This window comes from Bidens hawaiensis, unplaced genomic scaffold, assembly GCF_021521415.1.
Source record: "Bidens hawaiensis isolate Kalapana, Puna unplaced genomic scaffold, B.hawaiensis_p1.1 tig00019665_1, whole genome shotgun sequence".
NCBI classification, from domain to species: Eukaryota; Viridiplantae; Streptophyta; class Magnoliopsida; order Asterales; family Asteraceae; genus Bidens; species Bidens hawaiensis.
The window spans coordinates 66,739-93,280 of NW_027492984.1; positions in this window are offsets into that span (position 1 = coordinate 66,739).

A 26,542-nucleotide genomic window follows, 5' to 3' on the forward strand; every position below is an offset into this window, starting at 1 on the left:
GTGTTGTCAAACTTTCTCTTCCCGCTGTTCGGGTTGCTGTTGTTGTTACTGTTGCTGACGTGGTCATTACTCGGGTTGTCACGGGCTTTAGCAGTCGAACCCCTCGGTGGTAACGCACCCTGGGTCACAGCCTGATCCGTCAGTTTGTGAGCCAAACGGATCGCTTGTTGGATCGTGGCTGGTCTGGAAGACGTCACCATACCCTGAATCTGTGGTGCTAACCCATCAATGTACATCTCTATTCTCTTGCTCGGCGGATCCACCATCCGCGGACACATCACAGCCAACTCGTGCGAACGAGTAGTGTAGGCTTCAATCTCCGAACCTACCATCTTTAGTGACCAAAATTCTGATTCTAACTTCGAAATTTCTTCCCTCGGACAGTACTCTTCTCGCATCATGTTTTTGAACTCCTCCCAGTTCATCGCGTTAGCCAGTTCTAATCCAAGGATCTGGACGTTCGAATTCCACCAAGTGAGGGCGGAATCCTCAAGTGTCCCAGCAGAGTTCTAATGCTATTTCGGTTCGGGTCCTTGCTTCTTGGAGTTGCTCTTGCAAGTCTATCATCTCGGCTTGCATCTTCATCATAACCTTGGTTTGTTGCTCACTAGTCTCTTGCATTTCTTTCGTTGCCGCTGCCATGCGGGCAATCTCCTCCTGAGTCTCGGTTCCATCTTTAAACAGTCTGGCAACATTTTCTCTAGTGTAGCGCATGTAACCCACATCACGCTCCAAACAAGAAACGACAGCTGCGAGAACTCGCTCTACAGGTTCGGGTATAGGTGGTAGAGTGTTAGGGTAAGCAGGGTGGTTCGGGTGAGGCAATGGGGGAACTTGTTCACGGTAGACCATACGTCTGATCATGTTGGGGTACCACTCCCAGCTAACGTCGTTGTCATACAAGCCTCCGGATAGGCGGTACCTCTTCGGTGCAGGAGCTTCGAGTTCCGGGACTACGTGGGGTGGCGAGGCAGTAGGTAACTGCGGTTCCTTCCCGTGAGCATGCATCATCGAATCGGATGATGATGAGGGTGGCGTCGACATCCCTACAGGTAAGCCGTGTATGCGCGCGCGTATGAGCGAAAGAGGTAAGAGATAAGATTACAAGACTACACAAACCTATGCAGTGCGTATTATTATAACTAATGGGTCGTCGCGGTTATAGTCTAGTATGCATGCAGTTTCTAGTTCGCTATAACCAATGGCTCTGATACCAATCTGTCACACCCTCAAAATCCACTAACGGAGTTTTACCGTCAGAGGGTGTGAACTGGCAGGATCGGAATCATTAGTTATAACCAAACCAAAGAAAACGTTTAAATGAAAAATAAGTGCGGAAGCGTAAAACCTTAATTCAAAAGTTGCGTCACGCAGGACGACTTAAAACCAAATGTAAATGTTAAAATTAAGTTTGCAGAGTAAGATGTTTAACAATTAATGCATGCTCCTAAACCGCGCGCCCGCCTCGGCTACCTGAGAATAACATACTAAAAGGGGTCAACACGAGGTTGGTGAGTTCACAAGTTATATAAGATAAATCGTTTAGCGTTTGAGTTCAGCGTTTTCGTTAAGTGTTTTGCGTAACCACGTTACGGCGTTTAAAAGTTTTGCGTAACCACGTTACGGCGTTTAAATGTTTTGCGTAACCACGTTACGGCGTTTAAGTGTGTAACCACGTTACAGCGTTTTAGTGTTGCGTAACCCTGTTACGGCTTTTGAGTGTGTAACCACGTTACAGCGTTTAAGTGTTGCATTACCAGATAGTGTTATGTCAAATTATATATCGATAGGTAGCTAATCTATACAACAAGTATTACTAAGTGGTTCGAGACCGAAGCTGACTGTTTATCAAGTGCCCGTCACCAGGTCAACCCAGACCATGGTAAGTGTTAGCCAAAAATTACACCCACTCAACCTCCAGTTGAGCTTAGCGTCGGGTGGGGTTTGTCAAACCCAGTAGTACTACTCAACAGTGACTCGCTATTCCAAATATTAACCGGTTCGATGCGTGGGACTTCAAGGGTTACGTGCCGCTTAGCCTCTACAAGTGATATATATAATTTATAACAAAATCTTAAATATGTGTTTATCTCAAAAATGCGTTTATCGGAGTATGTTATCTCCCCCAAGTGAAAAACGTTTGAAAACAGTTCAAAGAGCGGGGTAAGTGAACTCACTGTTTGCGAAGAATATTCCAAATTAGATCACCGAGTGATGCGCGTCGTAGAAAACTCTCTAGCGTTCTAAAATAACAAAGAGATTTTCTAAGTATCGGAACGTTTAACGAGTCTCTAGACTCGGCACATAATACCTATGCACGTATCATGTTTCGTGTTTCGTTTGTGAACCGTGTGTGATTTAAACAAGTACAATTGTGATACGATACACGAGTGAGCAATTACTTTCGTGTCATGTATTAATAACATACTTACAAGCAATTATTCCCGTAAGGGCATTTTGGTCAACAAACAAAGACTAACTAACTATTATTCCCCATAAGGGCAATTTGGTCAATTCATGGCAATCAACTAGCAATTATTCCCCGCAAGGGTATTTTGGTCAAAATACCACAATTATATAAAAACTATCATATTTCATGCATTCCTATACAACTCAGCAGCTAGTTTCATTGTGACAGAATTTCTACTTGAAAGATTGTACTATTTCACCGATCATATCATCTCAATTAATTCACCAAAAATCACCACTGAAACATACATGTCTTAGGTTTCCAGAACATATTTTATATTATTTTTATTCCATATAGATTTCTCATAATGATCAAAACACTACAGTAAACTCATATCAGTCAGATTCATGCACAACAGAATGTTATTTGCAATTCCCGGTAAACGAAAAATCCAATAAATGCAAGACCACTTGGGTTTGGTTCCTAACTCAGTGAGTCAACTTCCAGAAGTGGAACCAACCCAATTGGCCTCGTAGTTCATGAGATATAGAATTTACAATATAACCTAACAGCAGGTCTAACAGCTCAGCTTTGCATCACGTTTTTGTAAAATCATAAAAGTATACTTCCACTTATCCAAAAATTACGAATTTATACTTTATAGAAACTAGACTCAACCTAGTTTACTGCAGTACTCACAATCTCAATCAATTTTCACGTTTACACTTCGTTACAGTCAGTTAAACATCGTATATATATTCTGTCCAGAATCTGTTCACATCAAAACTCAACATCATAACAATCTATGAACTATCATGCATCCATATAACCCTCTAGACACCATAACTACTATCCATGCATATAAATCACACCATACATACAAGATTAGGGTTTGTGTTTTAATTCAAATCAAGAACAACAATCAATCATGCAACAACATCAATCTAGTTATCAATCTATTATCCAACTAACAACTATCATATTGATCACATACATACATATAATCGGCTGAGTTAGGGTTTACATACAACCCATTAAACATCAAAATTACACAACAAGGAGGTAAGAGATGATCAAGTATACCTTCCTAGCACCTAGTTCTTGGATTAATCTCTTGATTGATGTGTGTGTGTGTGATGAAGGTGGACGGCAGCCGTGGATCAAGAGAGGGAGAGACAGCCGATTTAGGGTTGTAGGTTAATAATAAGTTAGGGTTTGTTTATTAGTGATGTATTTATAATAATACAAGTTACACTCTAGTCCCTCTTCTTTCCAAGTGTTGTTTTTCTAGAACATTCCATCATACTTGCCCAATAAGTTAACATGACCATAGTTTTATCACATAGCACATAATCCTAACACATAATAATCACATAATTATTGTTTTTACGTTTATCGTTTATTTATCAATCGTTTGCGTCAACTCGTTTGCGTTTCGGTGCAAATCCCGAAAGACTACACATGTAGTAAGTGTTACGCGTCATTTAAACCCTAGTTTAAATGTAATGAAGTGTACGTTATAGATTCAACGATCTTAAAGTTTGAATTGACGGAGTTGAGTTAACAGAGTTAACCTGAAATTGACGATTGTCACAGCTCCAAATCGTGGGTAGGATAATTCGCATGATGAGGCTTCAACTGCCGTGAAGCATAAGCGATAACTCGACCTCGCTGCATCAAAACACACCCAAGCCCCTGATAAGAGGCATCAGAATACACCACCAAATCATCGGTGCCATCAAGTAAAGCTAAGATCGGGGCATGCGTCAATCTGTTCTTCAACTTGAGAAAAGCCTCCTCCTGTTCCGTACCCCAAACGAACTTAACACTCTTCTAAGTCAGCTTGGTCAGAGAAGAAGCAATTTTTGAAAAATCGGGAATAAAGCGGCGGTAATACCCCGCCAAACCAAGGAAACTACGGATTTCGGTTGGAGACTTAGGAGACTCCCAATCATTCACGGCTTCCACCTTCGCAGGGTCAACCAGAATACCACTCGGGTTAATAACATGGCCCAAGAATTGAACCTCAAGTAACCAGAAGGAACACTTAGAAAATTTCGCATACAATTTGTTCTTTCGCATAGCCTCCAACACTTCCCTGAGATGACCGACGTGATCGGATTCACTTTTAGAGTACACAAGAATGTCGTCGATGAACACAATAACCGAGCGATCGAGCATCGGTCTACAAACCCGGTTCATAAGATCCATGAACGCAGCCGGTGCGTTGGTCAAACCGTAAGACATCACCAGAAATTCGTAATGTCCATAACGAGTGTGGAAGGCAGTCTTAGGAATATCTTCCTCCCGAATCTTTAGCTGATGATACCCGGATCTAAGGTCGATCTTCGAGAACCAATTAGCCCCTTGGAGTTGATTAAATAAGTCATCGATCCTCAGGAGCGGGTACCGATTTTTAACAGTGAGCTTATTCAACTCACGGTAGTCAATGCACATTCGCATGCTACCGTCCTTCTTCTTAACGAACAAGACCGGGGCACCCCAAGGCGAGATACTCGGTCGAATAAAGCCCTTATCGAGCAAGTCTTCCAACTGAGCCGTAAGTTCCTTCATTTCATTCGGCGCTAGGCGGTAGGGAGCTCGAGCAACGGGCTTGGCGCCCGGTACAAGGTCTATCTGGAACTCGACCTCGCGATTCGGCGGCACATCTGACAAATCATCTGAAAATACATCCGGGAAATCCCGAACAATAGGAACATCACCGACGGTAGCCACCTCGGTATACACATTCATAGCATACGCCAGATACGCCCCGCACCCCCGCTGCATCAACTTTCCCGCCTTAAGCATGGATATAATATGTGGCGTCGCAACATTCCGATCACCGAAGACCGTAATTCGAGTCCCATCCGGGGCTCTTAGACGAACGAGTTTCTGACCACAAATGATCTAAGCATCAACATTCGCGAGCCAATCCATCCCGAGCACCACATCGAAACAACCAAGCGGCATCAAATACAATCGCACCGGAAATCTATAACCAGACAACTCGATGGAACAACCCTGCATAGCCCTAGACACGGACACGGATTTTCCTACGGCGACCTCAACCTCAAACCCATCGACTACGTGCTCGGGTGATTTATTCAACAAGGAACAGAAAGCGGTAGACGCAAAACTCCTACTGGAGCCCGAATCAAATAAAACTGAAGCCTGTAACTAATCAAGTAGGAAAGTACCTGGGTCGATATTATACTACTGCTTAGCTATGCAGTCAATACATATGATTTCATAGGAACAATAAATTATAATGGTGGAATGAAAGCTAAATAAGGAAAAAGGTACCTGAAACGACATCCGCATCCTCTTTCGCTTCCTTCTTGGAGATGTTGAAGGCCCTCGCCCTGGCCTTCGGCTTCTCATTCATCTTCCCCCTCGAGGAAGTCCCCTGCCCGGACCCCCCCCCCCTCCGCCTTACTGGAATGACAGTTTGATGCCAAGTGACCCGAACCCTTACAGCGGAAACATGTCAATGTTGGACACTCGAAATGAGGGTGTCCTACCTTATCACAACGAAAACAAGTGCCAGACCCAATCTTACATTCCCCCTTGTGCGGCTTCCCGCACTTCTTGCAATTACCGAACTCCGCACTCCTCTTGAACTCAGAAGTCTCAGTCTTTACCCTTTTCTCAGACGGATTAAATTTTCTTCCCCCGAGCCGCTTACCGTATGAATTTGAGTTCCATGTCTTCCTATTCTCGGGCGGCAGTATCTTCTCCCTCTGATCATACAGCGTACCTGCTAGAGTGACCACCGAGTGAAAAGAGTTCATGTCGGTAGTCAACACACCCCTACGAATATCCACCGGAAGACCCTTCACGTACTTCTTAATCCTCTTGGTTTCGGGAGTAACCAAATCGGGACATAAACGAGCCATCTTGTTAAACTTGGTGGTATACTCCCGATGCGACATAGTACCAGCCTCCAAGGTCAAGAATTCCTACTCTATCTTATCCAATTCACGCAGAGGACAAAACTGATCGAGAACCAATTTCTTCAACTCATCCCACGTCATCCTCCTAATCGAACGATCACCCATAGCTTGCGCCAAGTTATCCCACCAACATAGTGCCTCGGAACGAAATGAGGCAGTAGCATAAGTCACCATATCATCCCCCTTGCGCTTACTAACCCTCAGAACGGCCTCCATCTCTCTCACCCACTGATGTGCTGCCAATGCATCTTTAGTACCATCGAAAGAAGGGGGGTCGCACTTCTTAAAGTCACCATACGAGCAACCCCGGGTCGATACACTAACTATCCGCACCTCATCTTCATCCCCACTCGGCACATACACTTCCTCTTCCTCTTCGTCCTGTACCTCCGTACTCTTCCTTCCCCTATCCAAACCCTTACCAACCAGTGACTCCTCCATGGCCCTGACGGCCTCAGCAACGATCTCAGGAATGGCGCTATGAAGCACCTGGTAAACCTCATCCGCGATAGCCGCGCGCATAGCAGGATCTAAGGCGGGGTTATCCCCTTCCTAATGAATCGGGGTGTCCTGCTGGGAAGTAGGAATCTCACTCTCGGCTTCGGCACGTGGCTTACGACCACGACCACTAGAACCACCTCTCTTAGCTGCCCGAGTATTAACCATAACTTATCCCTACAAAGACAGAATTTTAATATGGTCAGGTACAAGTGGCATTTAGAACATGTAAGGTAAGGGTAAACTGCTAATGACGTTGATCAAGTGAAATTAGTCGTTTACTTTACCCGTCCGTCCTAATCACCCCTGCCCCTATCCACATTAGCCTTCTATCTAACACTTAAATAGTTAATCACATACTGGAAACTTTTAAGTTTAAAGGAATGACTAAATAATTAAAAGTTACCTCTTGGCGTGCAGCTACTCGCGGTGGGCATACTGGTCTCTTTTCTTACAGTTCGAGTCCAAGCATTCGGGGATGCCCGGATCCCTCGAACCAAGGCTCTGATACCAACTTGTAAGGCCCCGAAACCCGGGAACCCCACAGTTGGTAATCCTTCAAAACGCTTGTAAAATAATTAAACTTAAAAACATTCTTTTCATTAAAACCAACATCTCAGAGTATAATTCAGCGTAAAACATGAATAATAAAATAAGTTCCCAAAACCCAAGAATTTTGCCCAAAATCAACATAGTTCTCCATAAATAAAAACTTTTAAAAATAAATGTTTAATAGTAAAACTTCAATTCCCGTATGCCCTTCACCTTCCAAGTAGCTTCGTGCACGACCAAGCGATAAGGCATCCTCTCCCTAACCCGAAACTCACACTAACATGCACACAAAGTCAGCTTGAGCTGAGTGAGTTCAAGTTTTAAGTAAATAATATCAGTAAATAATAGTTATGATAGTCATACCAAAAGTTTTAAAAAAATAAAAGGGTACATCCATCAAATCATCATTTCCGAGAACTAAACATCCTCAAATATACATATACAAAATGTATATGTAAACATCTGTAGGTTCCTAGCCGGATCTACACGGAATATCTCGTTCTACGTAGGTGCGAAATCCCGAGGTAAGACGATACGAGCGTAGAAGACGATACACGTTAACACAATCAAACACACGTTACAATAAACAAAGACACGTTGTATTGCAACTGGAAACACGTGATTCACTGATCACCGATTACACAAACTCTGAACAACTCATAAACTGATTCATCTAAATCAGCCGTAACCTAGCCGTATATAACAGACGACAACTTCGCCTAACATGTTTAGGCGAAGTTGTCACTAACTTCGCTTGTTCCACAAGTTCGCCTATATAAGCGAACTTGTGAGCTAACTTCGCTTAATACAAAATACAAATCCAACTAACTCGATTACAGACACTAGACACTGAACTACTGACATCATGTACCAACAGACTCCCCCTTGGCAGTAGCTTCATATCTCTATCTTCAAACACGTGTCTTGTAATCCCAAAAATCTTGTATCTTTCATCTTCAAGCATGAACGCCTTCTCGTACACAAACCGAAACAACTCTTTGATAATTCTTTGCTTCTTCTTTCCAAGCAGGAGTATAAAATATCTTTTTCTCGTTCAGCACCTGCAGATCAGCTTGAGACAGATTCACTAGATGCATAGGATCATAAACTCTCATCAGCTCTTGTTCATCTTCATCCTCCATTACTGCTTCAGCTGTTTCACAATCCACATACCACCACTTCAGATCTTTGAGCACATCCTTGGGCATTTGTTTCATTGGCACTTCTTTTAAACACCGGATCGGCTTATACTTCATGATCATCCAAGGCTTGCCATCTGCTCTCATTCCTCTGTCTTTGTCTTCAACAAGCTTTCCTTTCTGTGGTTTCAACAGCTCGAACTTTTTCTCCTTTATGCTTTCCTTCCAGACTATCTTCCCAATGACCCTAGCCATGTTATCATCACTCCTGTTTATCAACCCCAACCTGGCTAAGTCCTTCACTTCACACTCAGGCAACGTATTCAACGATCTCAACAGCCTCTTGAAATACTGAACCCCATCATACCTTTTAATCACAAAAAGCCTCAACTGCTCATCATATAACCAGCATATAATCCCCTTTTTCGATTCAGCATAACCCCTGATGTTGTAACTTTTCTTGAACAAAGTAGGGACCGCCGATTTCTTAGTCTTTACGAACCACTGAGCGTAGCCTTCTTTCCATCTTGGCTGCTCCTCCCATTCCGTCTCATCGCTTCCCATATCTTGACCCATATCTGCCTTATCAACTTCCGGAATCTCGTGCTCAACGTTCTCCTCCACAATCTCTCCTTCTTCAATCTCACTATCAATGACAATCTCAGCCCCTATCTTCTCTATCTCCTCCATCGGTAACACATCCTCATCACCTATAACATCATCTAACACCTCCTCAGCATCCACAACCACCACATCATCACCCCCTGAACCGCCAGCTGCACTCGTTGACTCCCCCTGAGATGTGGAAGTCCCAAGAGCTTGTTCAGTTCTTGGCAACTCTCCACCTGCACCTTTCGATGCATTGGGATCATCGTCTTGATCATTACGCTTCTTCATCCTCAGCTCATCACCCTTACAGCCCGTCTCCCCCTGAGATGCCAAGAACTATTTCAAGGCATCAATTATTTTACCATGCTCGATCAGGAGGGACGACTGAATCTGATTCTCCGCAACGAGGTGCTGAATAGCATGAGTCTGGATAAGATTTACCCTTGATTGTTCTGCCACGACCCTTTCTAGCGCTGCTATTCTTTCCGAATCGGAAAAGGTTGCATCGAAATCAAACCTCATATATGATATGTCTTGAGCGTACGGAGGAGGGATTCCCAATGTAACCGGCACCTCAGAAACAGGTGGAAACGTAACCGCAGGTGGTATCGTAACCGACAACCCTGCAGTAGCAACAACTGTCGACTCAACAAACCTTGCTACGACCTCCGTTGGAGTAAGAATTGGAGGTGGCAGGGACACAATCTCCGGAGCCGAGAGCTGGAATGTAGTGGGTGGGATGCTGAAGGAAGATGAGGTAGTCACCACTGGAACATCCGTGGCGATTGGCCCTGTAACTTGCAATGCTGTAGGGACTATTGTCATACCAGACAGTGCGGGTGGAGTGAAACGAACCACCCTTGAGCTCTCACCAGCTCCCGAACCTGCACCTGCCCATTCCCTTCTCGATCTATGGACCAACTGATGTAAATCTTCCTCAAAATCTGACTCACTGTGATCATTGTCTCTCTTCCTCTTCCCATGAATCCTTTCTTGTGTAACCAAAATCCGTCTAGCATCAGCCACATCATCATCTGAAGAATCAGAATCAGCCTCAGTCGTAGCTGCCCTAGCAACATCCACACTAGTAACCCGGGCTACCAAGACCTGTACCTCTTCCTCAGGGTCAACACGATCCATATCAAAAAATCCTTGACCGCCAAATGCAGCTTCAAGGTCTACATTTTCCTTCGGTGCCACAACAGGAGCAGCAGGTAAAGCTTGTTGTACCTCAGGTGCTGGTTGAGGTGCTCCAGCCTGTTGTGGTTCTGGATCCCGAAACTCGTCCCCATGAGCTGGAACATACTCTGGGTTGATCAAGTACCCAAATAATGGAGTATGTCGAGGACGGAGCTCAGGCTTGCTTCTTGCACTTGATGATCTACACTGAGCGAAGATCCTCTTTCTTACACTCTCCATATATCTAATCGGGCGGCGCTGAGGTAACGTGGGAGCAACATGATTCAAGATCATTTGAAGGAATCTTGGATACATCAGAAATCTCTCACGCGCCACCGCTCTTCTTTGACGGTCTATCTCGTAGAATACCATCTGACTAAAGCTATAACGCTTATTGTAAGTCAGTGCAGTCATCGCCGACTGCATGGTCTCACCCATTCCATCCGTACCAGCATTTCTCCCTGACATACACACGATCATCACGTGCATAAGAAATCGCCATTGGTCTAACAAGAATCCCTTTCGTCTTTGAGTATCTCCCAATGGACCAGAATATCCCATCCTCAGAAAAGCACCATCTCTGAATGGAGCCACGAAGTCTGTAGGATTGTCTCTCGTTTCATCCCCAAACTGTAAAGCCACCCTGATCTGTTCAGACGAGAACTGTACTATCTAATTGTTAACCGTTGCACGCATAATCGGGGGCTCGACTCGACAGTCATATTCCATTGTCTGCCAGAAATCTTCTATGTTTGGCAATGAGATAGGCAGTGTTGTAGTAATAGCGTGGAAGATACGCGAGCGGAGTAGAAATGTGATGATCTCGCGGAAATCATCAACACCGCTCGCATCCGGGTCCAATGTGATGTACATGTTATGCCCCGGGAAAAACTGTCGATGGTTATCTCCTCCTTCGTCACCACCTGCACCACCTGCTCCAGCTACAGCTGCCATTTCTGCAACAAAAACAGACTAAGTTAGAGAATCGCCGAGGCAAATCACAAGTTCGCCTGTTACCATGAGCGAAGTTATGATTTATTCTGTATAGGCGAAGTTAGAGGTGGGGCGAAGTTGGGAACAACTTCGCCTCAACTTGAACTTCGCCTGATCAATGTTAAGTAAAAAGGGCCAGGCGAAGTTAAGTTAATGATAACTTCGCCTAACCACAACTTCGCCTCATGTACTGTTACATAATTAATTATCAGGCGAAGTTAACCCTCAGGCGAAGTTAAGGATAACTTCGCCTAAACTGTAAGTTCGCCTGAATATGAATCGGCAACAGTTTAGTTGTTCAAACGAATTAATTTGGTCAATTTGGAGATTGCGGACTGTTAAACACATGTTTTTATGGAGATCTAGACGATCAATATGATTACGACCACGTGAAAATAAGTTTGAAAATCGGGTGTTGGATGTTTGAAAGAACGAGGTCACTAAACGGGTCGAAACGACCTTTGATTAACGCCAATGACATAGATTAAAAGATGCAACAACCCTACACACCTTTAACACGGAATGAACTCGAGAAAAAATAACACAGATTGATCGAGATATAACTTCGCTTAGGGTTACTGGGAATAAGTTCGCCGGATTTTGAAAAACAATACTAAGCATTTGACCAAAAACTTCTTTATATAGGGTCAAGGTTATACAGGCGAAGTTATGGATAACTTCGCCTATTGCAGGCGAAGTTAGGGATAACTTCGCCGATATTAAAATTTATAAAACAAACCCCTATAATTTGAACAATTTGCAATTAAGTTTTAAAACATCCTTTAAAGAGTTAAATGATACGATCAAGACCAAGTAATCAGGTATAAAATCATACAACTACATAAGTAGGATAAAACTTAGAAATAAGGTACACGGGATCAAATTTCAGTCTCGACAGGGACTACCACGTTTTAGAAAAGATCCGAACATGAATCATACTAATTACGTGACTGTCACATAGATCCATGTTCAGCTGTATTATGACATAAAGAGACAGGTTGTAAGCAGGTAAATAACTTAAAATGGTTTTCATCGCTTCTGTGATACGGGTTAGGTTCAATTAAGCTCAAAATTTAAATGGGCAACACATCAGAGATTGTGATGTCTCCTATCTATTCTCAAAGCGTATTTGGCTTTCCCCAAGTCACCCCGAGTTGACCTCGACCCGTAGTGTCTGATTAAATAGTAAGTACTCTTCGATCTTTAGACTCTTCTTCCCGTTCTCTTTCTTGCATCTTGATTGTGAAGTATTAACATTATAAGCTCTAGAATGTCTCAGTTTTTTTTTTTTTAATAACAAGATTTACACAGTTTCAGAGACGTAAACAACTGCAAGTCCCGAATCTGGATCACTGCAGTTTCTTGACACGCTATTTTCACGGGAATCAGAACACTCACGGGCTCGTGTATGACTGGGTAATCGCTTTTCTGCCTATCATTCGGAAAGATATATATGGAGACATACACAACTCTTAAGGAGTTTCCACGTAAAATCGAGGAGATTTAGTTTGTATCACTTCTACTTTTACGCACCATAAAAAGCTACCATGACATACAATGACTGTTCTAAAGTCTTTTAGGCCTAATAACTTCACTAATTAAGCACACAGAATCAGTTTGTCTATCACTTTCCAAGGTTGGATCAATTTTCTTTTAAACATAGTAAAGAAACTTCTTACGAAGTAGTAGACTTGAAAAATAATTTCATCTCCCTAAAAAAAAATTTAACTTCTATCGCCCCGATCAATTCGAAGTCTTCAGGTAAACGGCTATCCTGAAGATCCAATGGATCAGCTGGACCGACCACATACGAGTATGTGTCCTTCTAACTAAGTATGAACGACTAATTTTCAGCGAAAGAATAAAAACACATCATAAACCACCTCGGTCACTTTCAGTCATCTGGTTAATGGCTATCCTCATACTCTACAGGTAGAAATGAGGACCAACCATATCCGTGTTGGGTTTTATACAAGTTTATCAAAGTTTCAAGTTAACCACTTTAGCATGAAAAACGCAACGGAAGCTTAGTTTTAGAACTTGTTTAATGAACATACCATTATGTAAAACTAAAACCCGAAATACAAGGATCAATATTACAAGAACTAAATGCTAACATAATGTAAAATGTACCTCTTCTACCTTTAGAAGAAGATGTAGGTGAATGAAGAAGATGATGACTCCAAATGGCAAGGTTGCAAGGTAGGAACCCTCAAGCTAGTATACCCCAAGCTTTGTAGCAACAACACCAATTAATTGCTAGGATTTGAACACTATACAAGCTCACAAAAACACCCAATTTTCTGCCCAAATGGCCGTGAGTTTTAGAGAGAAAGAGAGAGTGTTTATGAATTCATTCTACACTTGAAAAATTCAAAAGACAAGACCCAAATGCATGTGTTGTGAATGGAGGTAGATAAAGTGGTCATCACAAGAAGACAAAGCCTAGGATTGGACCAAACTCTCCACCCACATGGGGTGGACGGTTATTTTTTTTTTTTTTGTTTTGTTTTAACCATTTAAAACATCTCCATTCATTTTATAAAACTCATTTTTATAAAATGTACATACATTTATATAATTATTTAACTAATTAAATAATTAATTTATATAAACAAATTATCCAGATAATTTATTTAAATCCTCAAGTGTGTTTGTTTAGAAAACCAATTTCCAAACACGTAGTGTTCGGTATTCGTTTAAATGATCAAATCATTAAAAGAATACATTTGGTGTTGTCTTGCTTGTTATTGGGTATGACCCGACTTGGATCAAACACAGTTAGCCACATTAGTATAATTATGTGTCTCGGGCATACGTAATTCCAACAATCTCCCACTTGCACGAGATACATAGAAAATTAATGCAAGTGGTGAATACCGCCTAACAACAGTTCACCACCCCTAATGTGTTTGACGAAGTGCCATTCAATAACATCATCCCTTCAAGTCCCTTACTTGATATGATTTAGGTGAATCTATCATTATATCCCTTTGTTACTAGATGTCATGTTGGATCTAAGAGACATAGGCGATCATTCTCTTTACAATTCAACTTTATCAGGCCTTAGACATCTAAACTCTCAACACATAAGAGGAACAAATTCCATCTTGACTGTATACGCCTCTCACTATCACTTTATACTCCACCCGAGCTCATCCTTATGTACCATCTTTTACGAATAGCGAAGGGGAGAGTCAAAGTGTAATACTTGGTGAAAATCAAGACCCAGTATACATCTCAGGTCTAAGGATAATATGAAATTCTCCTTTACTCAAAATTACTAATGATCAGGTCCATCGACTCCATGTAGTAATATTGAGAGCGGGTCAGTCCAATATTTGTATCCCACAAATATCTATGAACCTTGGCAGCAAACCTATGCTCCATATTCATTCCTTATGAATATCCACCAATTCTAGTTCATAATAGTCTTGCTTCATATTTGTTCCCACAAATGTGATCGACTACGGACTTTTAGAATAAGATAACTTATTCATGGATTAAACATGCAAAATTAGAATTTAACTCAAGATTCCATAATCATATAAAAGAGTTAAATTACAAAAGTCTTTTAAACGTAAATACAAAATAGATCAAATCCAATTACAAGAATATCGAAGTCCTAAGCCACTCGCATGACGCTCATGTTTCGGTCTTTCTAGGAGCTTCGTGAATGGATCCGCAAGATTTTGATCAGTTCCAACTTTGCGAATACATATCTTTCCTTTTTCAACTTCATCCCTTATGTAGTTGAATCTCCGCTCTATGTGCCTTGTCTTTTGGTGCGAACGAGGTTCCTTGATTTGAGCAATCGCACCCTCGTTGTCACAAAAGATTTCTAGGGGGTCTTGAATGGTAGAGACCACCCCTAGATCAGTAATGAATTTCTTCAACCATGCAGCTTCCTGAGCTGCCAATGAAGCGGCGATGTATTCTGATTCTGTAGTGGATAATGCTACCACTTCCTGTTTTGAGCTCTTCCAAGAGACAGCTCCTCCATTAAGAGTGAACACATACCCAGATTGTGATCGAGAATCATCTCGATCAGTTTGAAAGCTCGCATCCGTGTAACCTTTTATAGCGAGTTCCTCCTCACCAGATCCATATATCAGAAACATATCCTTAGTTCTCCTAAGGTATTTCAATATGTTCTTAACAGCCATCCAATGACTGTTTCCTGGATTCTGTTGGTATCTGCTTGTCATGCTCAAAGCGCATGACACATCCGGTCTAGTACATATCATCGCATACATGATGGATCCTATAGCAGAAGCATATGGGATTTGTTTCATTATCTCTTGCTCACCCTTTGAGCTTGGACATTGAGCTGAACTCAATATAGTCCCTCTTTGAATAGGTACCAAACCTTTCTTGGAGTTTTCCATCTTGAACCTTTTCAAGATTTTATCAATGTATGTACTTTGGTTCAAACCTATCAAGCGCCTTGACCTATCCCTATAGATCTTTATTCCCAAAATATAGGCAGCTTCACCAAGATCCTTGATGGAAAATCTACTTCCAAGCCAAGCCTTAACGCTTTCCATGGTTGGAACGTCATTTCCAAATAGTAGAATGTCATCGACATACAATACTAAGAAGGTTATTATACTCCCACTAGCTTTCTTATACACACAAGCCTCATCAGCGTTCTTGATGAATCCAAAATTTTTGATTTCTTCATCAAAACGATGATTCCAAGTTCTAGATGCTTGTTTCAATCCATAGATTGATTTCTTTAACTTGCATACTTTATTAGGATGTTTCGGATCGACAAAACCTTCAGGCTGAACCATATAGACATCTTCCTCAAGATATCCATTTAGGAAAGCGGTCTTGACATCCATTTGCCAAATTTCATAATCATAATGTGCAGCTATGGCAAATAATATCCTAATAGACTTTAGCATTGCTACAGGCGAAAAAGTTTCATCATAATCAACCCCTTGAGTTTGAGTGAAACCCTTAGCTACAAGTCTTGCTTTATAAGTATCCAAGTTTCCATGCATATCAGTTTTTCTTTTGAAAACCCACTTACTTCCAACAGCTTTGGAGTTGAGTGGTGGTTCAACCAATTCCCAAACTTGGTTGTCATACATGGATTGCATCTCAACGTTCATGGCTTCAAGCCATTTGTCACAATCATTCTTGGACATTGCATCACGGTATGTGGTTGGTTCATCCGAATCTACCACGTAGCAACCTTCTACAAAAAATCCATATCTTTCAGGTGGATTGCTAACTCTACCAGATCTGCGAACGTTTTGTGTGTTTTGATCAACCACTTGATCACTTTCAACAACCTCTTGTTGAGTGCTAGTATCAACCAATTGTGTATCATCTTGTGGTTCTTGATCCTCATCAAGTTCCACTGTTCTACTATTAGTTCCTTCCTTAAGGAACTTAGTTTCCAAGAACTTACCCTTTCGAGCAATAATAACCTTTTGCTCACTAGGGTCGTAAAAGTAATATCCTAAATCATCTTTAGGATAACCTATAAAGATACACTTAGTGGATCGGACTTCTAATTTGTTTGGGGTGTATTGCTTTACATAAGCTTCACAACCCCAAACTCTTAAGAATGATAGCGATGGAACCCTTCCATGCCATATTTCAAAAGGTGTCTTCTCCACTTTCTTGGTTGGAGCCATATTCAATATGCGAACAGCGGAAAGTAAAGCATAGCCCCAAAATGATAGAGGTAAAGTGCTTCTAGCCATCATCGATCGAACCATATCTAATAGGGTACGATTTCTCCTTTCAGACACACCATTATGTTGTGGTGTTCCAGGTGGAGTAAGTTGTGAAATAATTCCACAACTCTTAAGATGATCTTGAAAAACACCACTTAGGTATTCACCTCCTCTATCACTACGAAGTACTTTGATTGTGGTCTTGAGTTGTCTTTCTACTTCAATTTTGAAGTCTTTGAACATTTCAAAAGCTTCATCTTTGTGTTTCAATAAGTACACATAACCATATCGACTATAATCGTCAATAAAGGTAATGAAGTATCTTTCACCATTCCTAGTCATTGGTCTAAAAGGACCACATACATCCGAATGTATGATACCCAATAATTCTTTTGACCTTTCAAAAGTTTTATTAAAGGGTTGCTTTGTCATTTTGCCTTGTAAACAAGATTCACATACATCAAATGAATCATACTCATTTGTTTCTAGAATACCACTCTTGCCAAGAGTTTGCATGCGATTCTTGCTTATATGTCCAAGGCGACAATGCCAAAGATAGGAATCACCCAAGTCCTTCTTGAGTTTCTTGGTGTTGATATTGTACATTGAACTACTATGTGACGTACCAATTTGATCTATTTCATATATACCATTCATGGGTATAGCTTTAAAATAAAATATGCCATTCATCAAAACATGAATATCATAATCTATAAATTTAAGATCAAAGCCACATTGTTTTAAAAGGGACACGGAAATAATGTTTCTCCTTAACTTAGGAGCATACAAAACATTCTTCAAAATTACTTCCAAACCACTTGGAAGCTTTAACATGTAGTCTCCTTGGGCTTGGACTTCAACTCTTGCTCCATTGCCCATAAAGAGACTAATGTCCCCTTTGTTGAGTTGTTTACTTCTTTTGAACCCCTGCAACAAATTGCAAATGTGAGTTCCACATCCGGTATCAAGTACCCATGTATTTGAAGAAATAACATTTAGTTCAATATGTATAGTAAAGATAATACCTGAGGTATGCCCCGCATCCCTCTTATCTTTTAACGCTTTGAGATAGGTCGGACAATTCCTTTTCCAATGACCTATCTCTCCACACTCAAAGCATGGATCTTGCGCCGCAACCTTTTGCTTCTTTTCCTTCGGTTTGGTGGGCGTGATGGCTTTCCTCTTTCCCTTTCCTCGGACGTGGCCCTTGCCCTTAGCAACACTTGCTTTGGGGTTGGAGTTATGTCCCCTTTTTCCTTCATCGATTGTTAGAACGGGTAAAGCCTTTTTACCCATTCCCGCTTCGGCCGTTCTTAGCATTGCGTGAAGCTCACCAATGCTTTTGTCCCACCCATTCATGTTATAATTCATGACAAAGGTTTCAAACCTTTTGGTCAAAGAGTTGAGGATCAAATCCGTAGCCAACTCATTAGACACGGGACAATTCAACCTACGAAGCTTTTCGATGTAGCTTTTCATCTTTAGGACATAAGATGAGACGGTTTGGGTTTCCTCCATACGACATGCATGAAACGCTCGAACCATTTCGAAACGTTCCGCTCTAGCTTGTTGAAGGAACATTTCCTTCAATTGAGTTATCATGTCGTATGCCCCATGATGCTCGAAATCCTTTTGGATTTCGGGAATCATAGTCCCTAACATGAGGCAAGAGGCTTGCACCGAATCTTTGGTGTACTTGACCCAATCGTTATAAGCCTCCTCATTTTCCACGTCAGGCTCGTCGGGAATGGGATCGTCTAAGACATATGATATCTCTTCTTGCTTGAGAACTATTCTCAAGTTGCGATACCAATCCATAAAGTTATTATGGTTTAGACGATCCTTTTCAAGGATGGTTCTTAAGGATAGGTTACGGGTGTTATGGGTAGAGGTGTTTGCATTGTTAGCGGCCATCTACAAAATTTTAACAAAGTTTTATTTTAGTATTATAAACAATTTAATTATTAATACCCTTTTATTCCAGATTTTAAAATAATAATTAAATTCTAGAATCCAACGATAAATCAAATTTCGGTTAGGTGACCTTTATCCCGTTATTTGATTTAACAAGGTAGTCAACCTTGACAATTGCAACCCTTTGCAACTTCTAGAGGTATGGGACCATTCGAAATCCTTATTTCGTGTTGGCATGTTTATCCCATCAACACCATTGGATCCCATGCTTAGGTGACCTTTATCACATGGTTTCCAATTCAAGTCGTCCTACTTGTATAAACATGTAAGATTAACATACAAGTGGTTAGGTGACCTTTATCCCACAAATATGTTAATATTACCCTAAGTATATTAGTTTGCTCAAAATGGTTAGGTGACCTTTATCCCATTAAAAGTTCCCTAATACGTTAAGTGTCATACAAAAGGATGGTGTTAGACTTGTTTCCTTGGTAATATGAAAAAGGGATTTTTAAATTTTCAAATATTCTAGTTGAAAAACATTATGCCATATCCTAACATGCATTTAGTAATATGGCGATTTTGAAAACCAATTTTCAAGGTTCTAGTTATAATAAAACCAATTTTATTATATGTGAGTGATCGCTTAGTTTTAATAAACCCATTTAATTAAACTAATTGACGCGATATTACCAAATATATATTAGAACCCGTTTTATGCTTGTTGTCGTTCCTATGTGACGGTTTGGATATCCTAATATCTATCAACCACACATTACATTAAGTAAAACAAACAACCAAGCATACACATGCAAAATATAGTCATAACCGAAAACCACTAAATTTGACCATACTTGTTAGCCGAAACAAGTGTAGGTCATAAGTCACACCTAAGGGACAAAACATGACACAAGGATGGAATGTTGACTCCCACTTGACCTTGCATCCAAATGCTTCAAGTATCCTCTCCAAGTTGTTGTGTTCTTTTTGGGCTTGTTAATGGGCTCCAAACTTCCAAAAGTCTTCTTGGACCCAAGAGTGAAATTTATGGGCCTAATGGGCTTGAATCCCATGATGGGCCGGTGAGGCCCAACAAGCCCAAAATTTCGGCCCAACCAATTTCACCAAATCTTGCATCTTCTAATTTTTACAAAATGTATCCTAATACATATTTTTCTAAAAAAAGAAAATGCAACTAATCTACTTATTACATACCAACTTATGAATAAATAAATTACACAAGCCTAAGATTATGAATTATTACAACCATATTGAATAATAAACATAATCAAAATACACATAACAACAATCAACACATCCAAGGTCTAGGTTTCGGTTATGACACATCCAAACATACCAAATGTTCTAAGCATGCAACCTAAGCAACCAATGCCCAAATTTCACCAAAAAAAAACGGCCCCCCCCCCATGAGGCTACGGCCACCCCCCCCAAAATTTTACAATTTTGATATTTCATCATCCAAATGTTAAATGGTTTCCTAAGATCTTTCCATGCATGTCAAGATCTTACAAAACCATTAGGGGTAAAATCCACCAAATTTTCGGACCTCCCTTTTCACCCATGAAAAATCCGAAATGTATGAACACAAAAGAAGCATAAGTCCTTGTAACCGGCTCTTGATGCCATTGTTGGGTTTTATACAAGTTTATCAAAGTTTCAAGTTAACCACTTTAGCATGAAAAACGCAACGGAAGCTTAGTTTTAGAACTTGTTTAATGAACATACCATTATGTAAAACTAAAACCCGAAATACAAGGATCAATATTACAAGAACTAAATGCTAACATAATGTAAAATGTACCTCTTCTACCTTTAGAAGAAGATGTAGGTGAATGAAGAAGATGATGACTCCAAATGGCAAGGTTGCAAGGTAGGAACCCTCAAGCTAGTATACCCCACGCTTTGTAGCAACAACACCAATTAATTGCTAGGATTTGAACACTATACAAGCTCACAAAAACACCCAATTTTCTGCCCAAATGGCCGTGAGTTTTAGAGAGAAAGAGAGAGTGTTTATGAATTCATTCTACACTTGAAAAATTCAAAAGACAAGACCCAAATGCATGTGTTGTGAATGGAGGTAGATAAAGTGGTCATCACAAGAAGACAAAGCCTAGGATTGGACCAAACTCTCCACCCACAAGGGGTGGACGGTTATTATTTTTTTTTTTGTTTTGTTTTAACCATTTAAAACATCTCCATTCATTTTATAAAACTCATTTTTATAAAATGTACATACATTTATATAATTATTTAACTAATTAAATAATTAATTTATATAAACAAATTATCCAGATAATTTATTTAAATCCTCAAGTGTGTTTGTTTAGAAAACCAATTTCCAAACACGTAGTGTTCGGTATTCGTTTAAATGATCAAATCATTAAAAGAATACATTTGGTGTTGTCTTGCTTGTTATTGGGTATGACCCGACTTGGATCAAACACAGTTAGCCACATTAGTATAATTATGTGTCTCGGGCATACGTAATTCCAACAATCCGAAGATATGTCCTTCAAACTGAAGCAACCGACATAATTCTAAGCGATAGTGACGTTTTTTTTTTTTTACAAATACTCAAAAACGAAAAACACGGTTACTCGGGATTGATCATCCCATTTAGCTCAACAAGGTTTTGAAAACGAGTTTTGTCAAACGCTTTAGTAAACAAATCAGCGAAATTATCTAACGAATCAACCTTTTCGAGCACAATCAATTTCTTCTCAGCACAATCCCGTATAAAATGATGACGGATGTCAATGTGTTTAGTTTTGCTATGCTTTACGGGATTGTTAGTTACTGAGATAGCAGCAGTGTTATCTATGCAAATAGGAGTATGAGTGAAATTCAGACCATAATCGTGCAATTGCTGTTGTATCCAAAGAACCTGGGAGCAGCAGTTCGATGCTGCCATGTATTCTGCTTCACAGGTAGAAATGGCGACTGAGGTCTGCTTCTTGCACTGCCATGACACTAATCTGCCTCCAAGAAACTGACATCCACCTGTTGTTGACTTCCGATTCTGATTGCATCCTCCATAATCAGAATCTGTGTAGGCGACTAACTCCAAGTCTCCTCCTTTCGTGTACCACAACCCTAGCTTAGGCTTGCCTTTGAGATATCGCAATATCCTCTTCACACCCTTCATGTGAGATTCCTTTGGGTTTGCCTGAAAGCGAGCACAAAGACAAACTGCAAACATAATATCAGGTCAAGATGCAGTTAAGTACATTAAAGAACCTATGATTGCCCGATATTGGGTGGGGTCCACGTCTGTATCACTGTCTGAATCAGCACCCAGTTTATGGTTGACGCAAACTGGAGTATCAAATGGTGTGCTGTCCTCCATCTTGAAGCGTTTGAGAACGTCTTGGACATATTTAGTCTGATGAATGAACATCCCATCTTTCTTCTGATCAACCTGCAGTCCTAAAAAGAAAGTTAGTTCACCCATAGCACTCATTTCAAACCTCTTTTTCATGACGGCTTCAAATTCCTGTCACATGGCGACTTTTGATGCAGCAAAGATGATGTCGTCCACGTAGACTTGAACCAGAAGAAAGTCTCTTCCATTTCTCTTAACAAACAGTGTGCTATCGATCTTTCCCCTTTCAAATTCATTCTCAAGCAAGTAATCGGATAGAGTTGAGTACCAGGCACGAGGGGCCTGATGTAGCCCATATAGCGCTTTACTTAGCTTGTACACGTGATCAGGAAAGTCTGGGCAGGAAAACCAGGAGGTTGCTCAACGTACACAACCTCATCGACTTTACCGTTAAGAAACGCACTTTTCACGTCTAACTGGAACACCTTCATCTCCTTGTGTGCCGCAAATGCCAAAAACAATCGAATCGCTTCCAATCTCGCCACAGGAGCAAACACTTCATTGTAGTCGATCCCCTCTTGCTGATTAAAACCTTTTACAACCAGCCTCGCGTTGTTCCTGATAATTATTCCTTTTTCATCTCTCTTGCATTTGAAAACCCATTTTGTGCCAATCGCATGCACATTTTTCGGTTTTGCAACCAAATTCCAAACCTCCATCTTCTTGAACTGGGCTAACTCTTCTTGCATGGCTTCAACCCACGAGCTGTCCTTGAGAGCCATTTGATAGTTCTTTGGTTCAATCTGGCTTATGAAGCAGGTGTACAAGCATTCGTTAATGATGCCTGTATCTTTAATGCTTGTGTAAACACAAGTGTGCTCATTCAAGCTTCGTCTTGTTTGTACACCGTCGGACAGATCACCTATCACGTTCTCCAAAGGGTGATTTTTGTGAACACTCGTAGTCGGAACCAAACTGACTTGCAGATTGTCTTCCAGATTCGAAGATAGCTCATCAATGGGTGATTGTTGTTGAGAGTGAAACGGATTGAAGAATTCATCTTCTGTAGAGGCAGCAGGGGTATCGACAGCATTTGACGAGGAAGGTTGACATTCATCGTACTGCGGTCGTTGCACAAGAGTTTCCTCCTCATCATAAAGCATCTTCGTAGCTATTCTCTCATCAACTTCTGCACAATCCAGGTAAGGCAAATTAAAAGATTTAAAAAGCCTATCATAGTCGAAAGCCCCAGCGGGTCCCGTGCTTGGTATTGGTGATTTGTAACTTGTGATATCATTGTTACACACCACCTCAACCCTGCTGGTCGATAGATTAAAGACTCGTCTGTTGGGAGTCCCAACAACATATCCGACTAGAATACCTTCGTCGGCTATTTCACCAAATTTTGAGTTCGTCTTTAATATCGAACACGGGGACCCGAATGGTTCGAGACCACTCAAGTTAGGCTTTCTCCCATGCATAAGTTCATAACATGTTTTATTCAATCTTTTAACAGTTAAAACTCTATTAAGGATATAACAGGCTGTTGCAACAGCTTCAGCCCAGAACACCACAGGAAGTTTAGAATCAGCCAGCATGGTTCTGGCTCCTTCAATTAGCGTTCTGTTCGTCCTCTCAGCCACCCCATTTTGTTGCGGAGTATACGGAGCGATGTACTGGTGGTCTATCCCTTTCTGTAAGCAGAATATCTCCATCTGATAGTTTTTGAACTCTGTCCCATTGTCAGTCCTGATGTATTTAACCTTCTTCCCCATAATATTCTCAACCTTGGTAATCAAATTTATTACCAACTGCACCGTTTCATCCTTTGTCTTCAGGAAATATACCCAAGAATATCGAGAGAAATCATCAGTTATCACCAAGCAGTATGATGTTCCACCTAGGCTTTTTACATTCACGGGACCGAAGAGATCCATGTGAAGTAGGTCTAGGGTACTGACTATTGAATTAACCTTCTTGGTGTGATGAGATTTCTTGTGTTGCTTTCCCTTTTTGCACGATAAGCATTGGTCTTCAAAGTTAAAATTTTTCAAGGGAACACCCAGCACCAGCCCATTCTTGACAATGTAGTTCATTTTCCGAAGATGAATATGCCCCATTCTTCGATGCCATAACTCAGACTCCGATTCAGTTGCTTTTGACAGAAGAAACGATTCTTCTGTTGCCATCTCAGTCGACCTCATGTCCATAATATATGTATTCTTTTCTCTTGGAGCCTTCATTACTATCCATTCCTCTGGTATCTTGAAACCAGGATACAGTACGATCGCTTCATCTTTGGTAAAGTGCACAGTGTACTCTTTGTCACAGATCTGAGATACACTCAGCAGATTATGCTTCAGTTCTTCAACGAAATTCACCTTCTCTAACTTCATTTTGCCATTAGTCAGTGTCCCAATTCCAGTAAGCCTTCCACCACTCTCTCCAGCAAAACTAACTCTTCCTCCCTGAACAGGTTTCCACTCGTGTAACAAATTCTTGTTACCCGTCTTGTGCCGGGAACAGCCGCTATCCACAACCCATTGATTATTTGCAGCCCTGTTCAACTGTTCCTGCACGATCAAAGCAAAGGATTAAAATCTGGGGACCCAAGACCTATTGGTCTTGGGTCGATTAAATCTGTTAAAATGCATCCCGTACTTTGGCTGTCCAAAGTTAGTATTAGACTGATTTCTGTAAGTCCCAAAAGGATACCTTCTAGTAGATTGACTATGAGGCCATCCAAACCTTCGTGAGTTAAATGAATTATTACTAATGGTTTGGTTGTTAACTGGGAAAAACTGAGGTCGACTTCTTTGAAAACCTGGATTAGTCCAACATCTGAACTTTGATGAGTTTTCATTTTTACCATTATAGAAATTACTGTTAGTTATATTCTCAGTTTTCGAAGGCCTCATACCTCTGAATCTCTGCTTCAGAGGGCAATCAGCAATCAGGTGTCTAATTTGATTGCATCTGAAACAACTTCTGTGTTCAACTTTCGTCTCAATAGTTGTTTTAGATGATGAGGCTGCATTACTGTCCGTTTGTCTAACATATGGTGGGACATACGGGTTTAGTGGAGAATTCTTTTCAGTTGGTTTATGTTCCTCTCCACGTTTTAGTAACACTTCCTCTTCTTCTGTCTCACTAGACTCGGATGTCTTGTCCGAATTTGATAAGACAGAACTAGGAACAGAAATCTTAACATTCGAAATAGGCTTATTCGTTTCGCCTTTACTAACTTCTGGATCTTTAATCGTAACCTTAACAGGAACTGTCTGACCAATTTCAACATCAACAGATTTCTGATTACTAGGATCAAAAGTATAGTTATGATTATAAGGTGGTGGAACTTCATTATATCCAATTCCTCCCCTTTTAACTGGGGAACGTTGATCACTTACGAGGTGATCAAGTATTGCGGAGGAATTTCTAAATTGCTCAAGCTTTCTGTTTAGTTCCACCATTTTCACCTGGTAATCAGCTATCTGTTTATCCCTTTCAGCAATTAGTTTGGTTTTCTCTTCTAACACTTCATAGCTAAGATCAATTACTTGTATTTTTTCAGCTAGACTTGCTTTAAGACTTCTGATATCTTTCTCACTAGCTTTTATTTTTACCTTGTAACTGTTTTCTCTAGTTTTAGTGTAATAATGATCTTCTTTTAATGTTCTGAATTGAGCATCCAAACTAACAAACTGATCAGTTATTGTTTTCAACTGTTCAGACAGATTTTCACATTTCGTATAAGGGAGTTTAGGACTTACCTCAGAAAGCTGATCGTTCACTTCTGCCATGTAGGCTTGATTTTCTTTTGTCACTCTGGGTTTTTCTTCAGTTTCGATGTTAACCAAGTTGGCCTGTTCTAACACTTCCTCAACTTGCAGATTCCAGTTGTATTCCCCGTTCTGTCTGGATATCATCGCCCTATTCTCACTACCACCACCACTCTGTTGTGTAGACCTGTTTTGACTGCGTTCTACTCTGTCATTTGTGCATTCTTTAGCAAAGTGGCCATTCTGTTGACAGTTATAACACCGAACCTTTGACTTGTCAAAACCTGGTCTTTCACCAACGAATTTTCTACCAGTTTTCTTCATAAACCTTTTAACTCTTCTTACAATCATTGCCATCTGCCACTGCAGATCCATCTCCTCCAGATCATCAGCATCGATCTGATCAAAGTCTTCGTCTAAAGTTGCAGGATCAACGATTTTACCTTTAATGTAATTTTTGTAAGAAGCAATGAA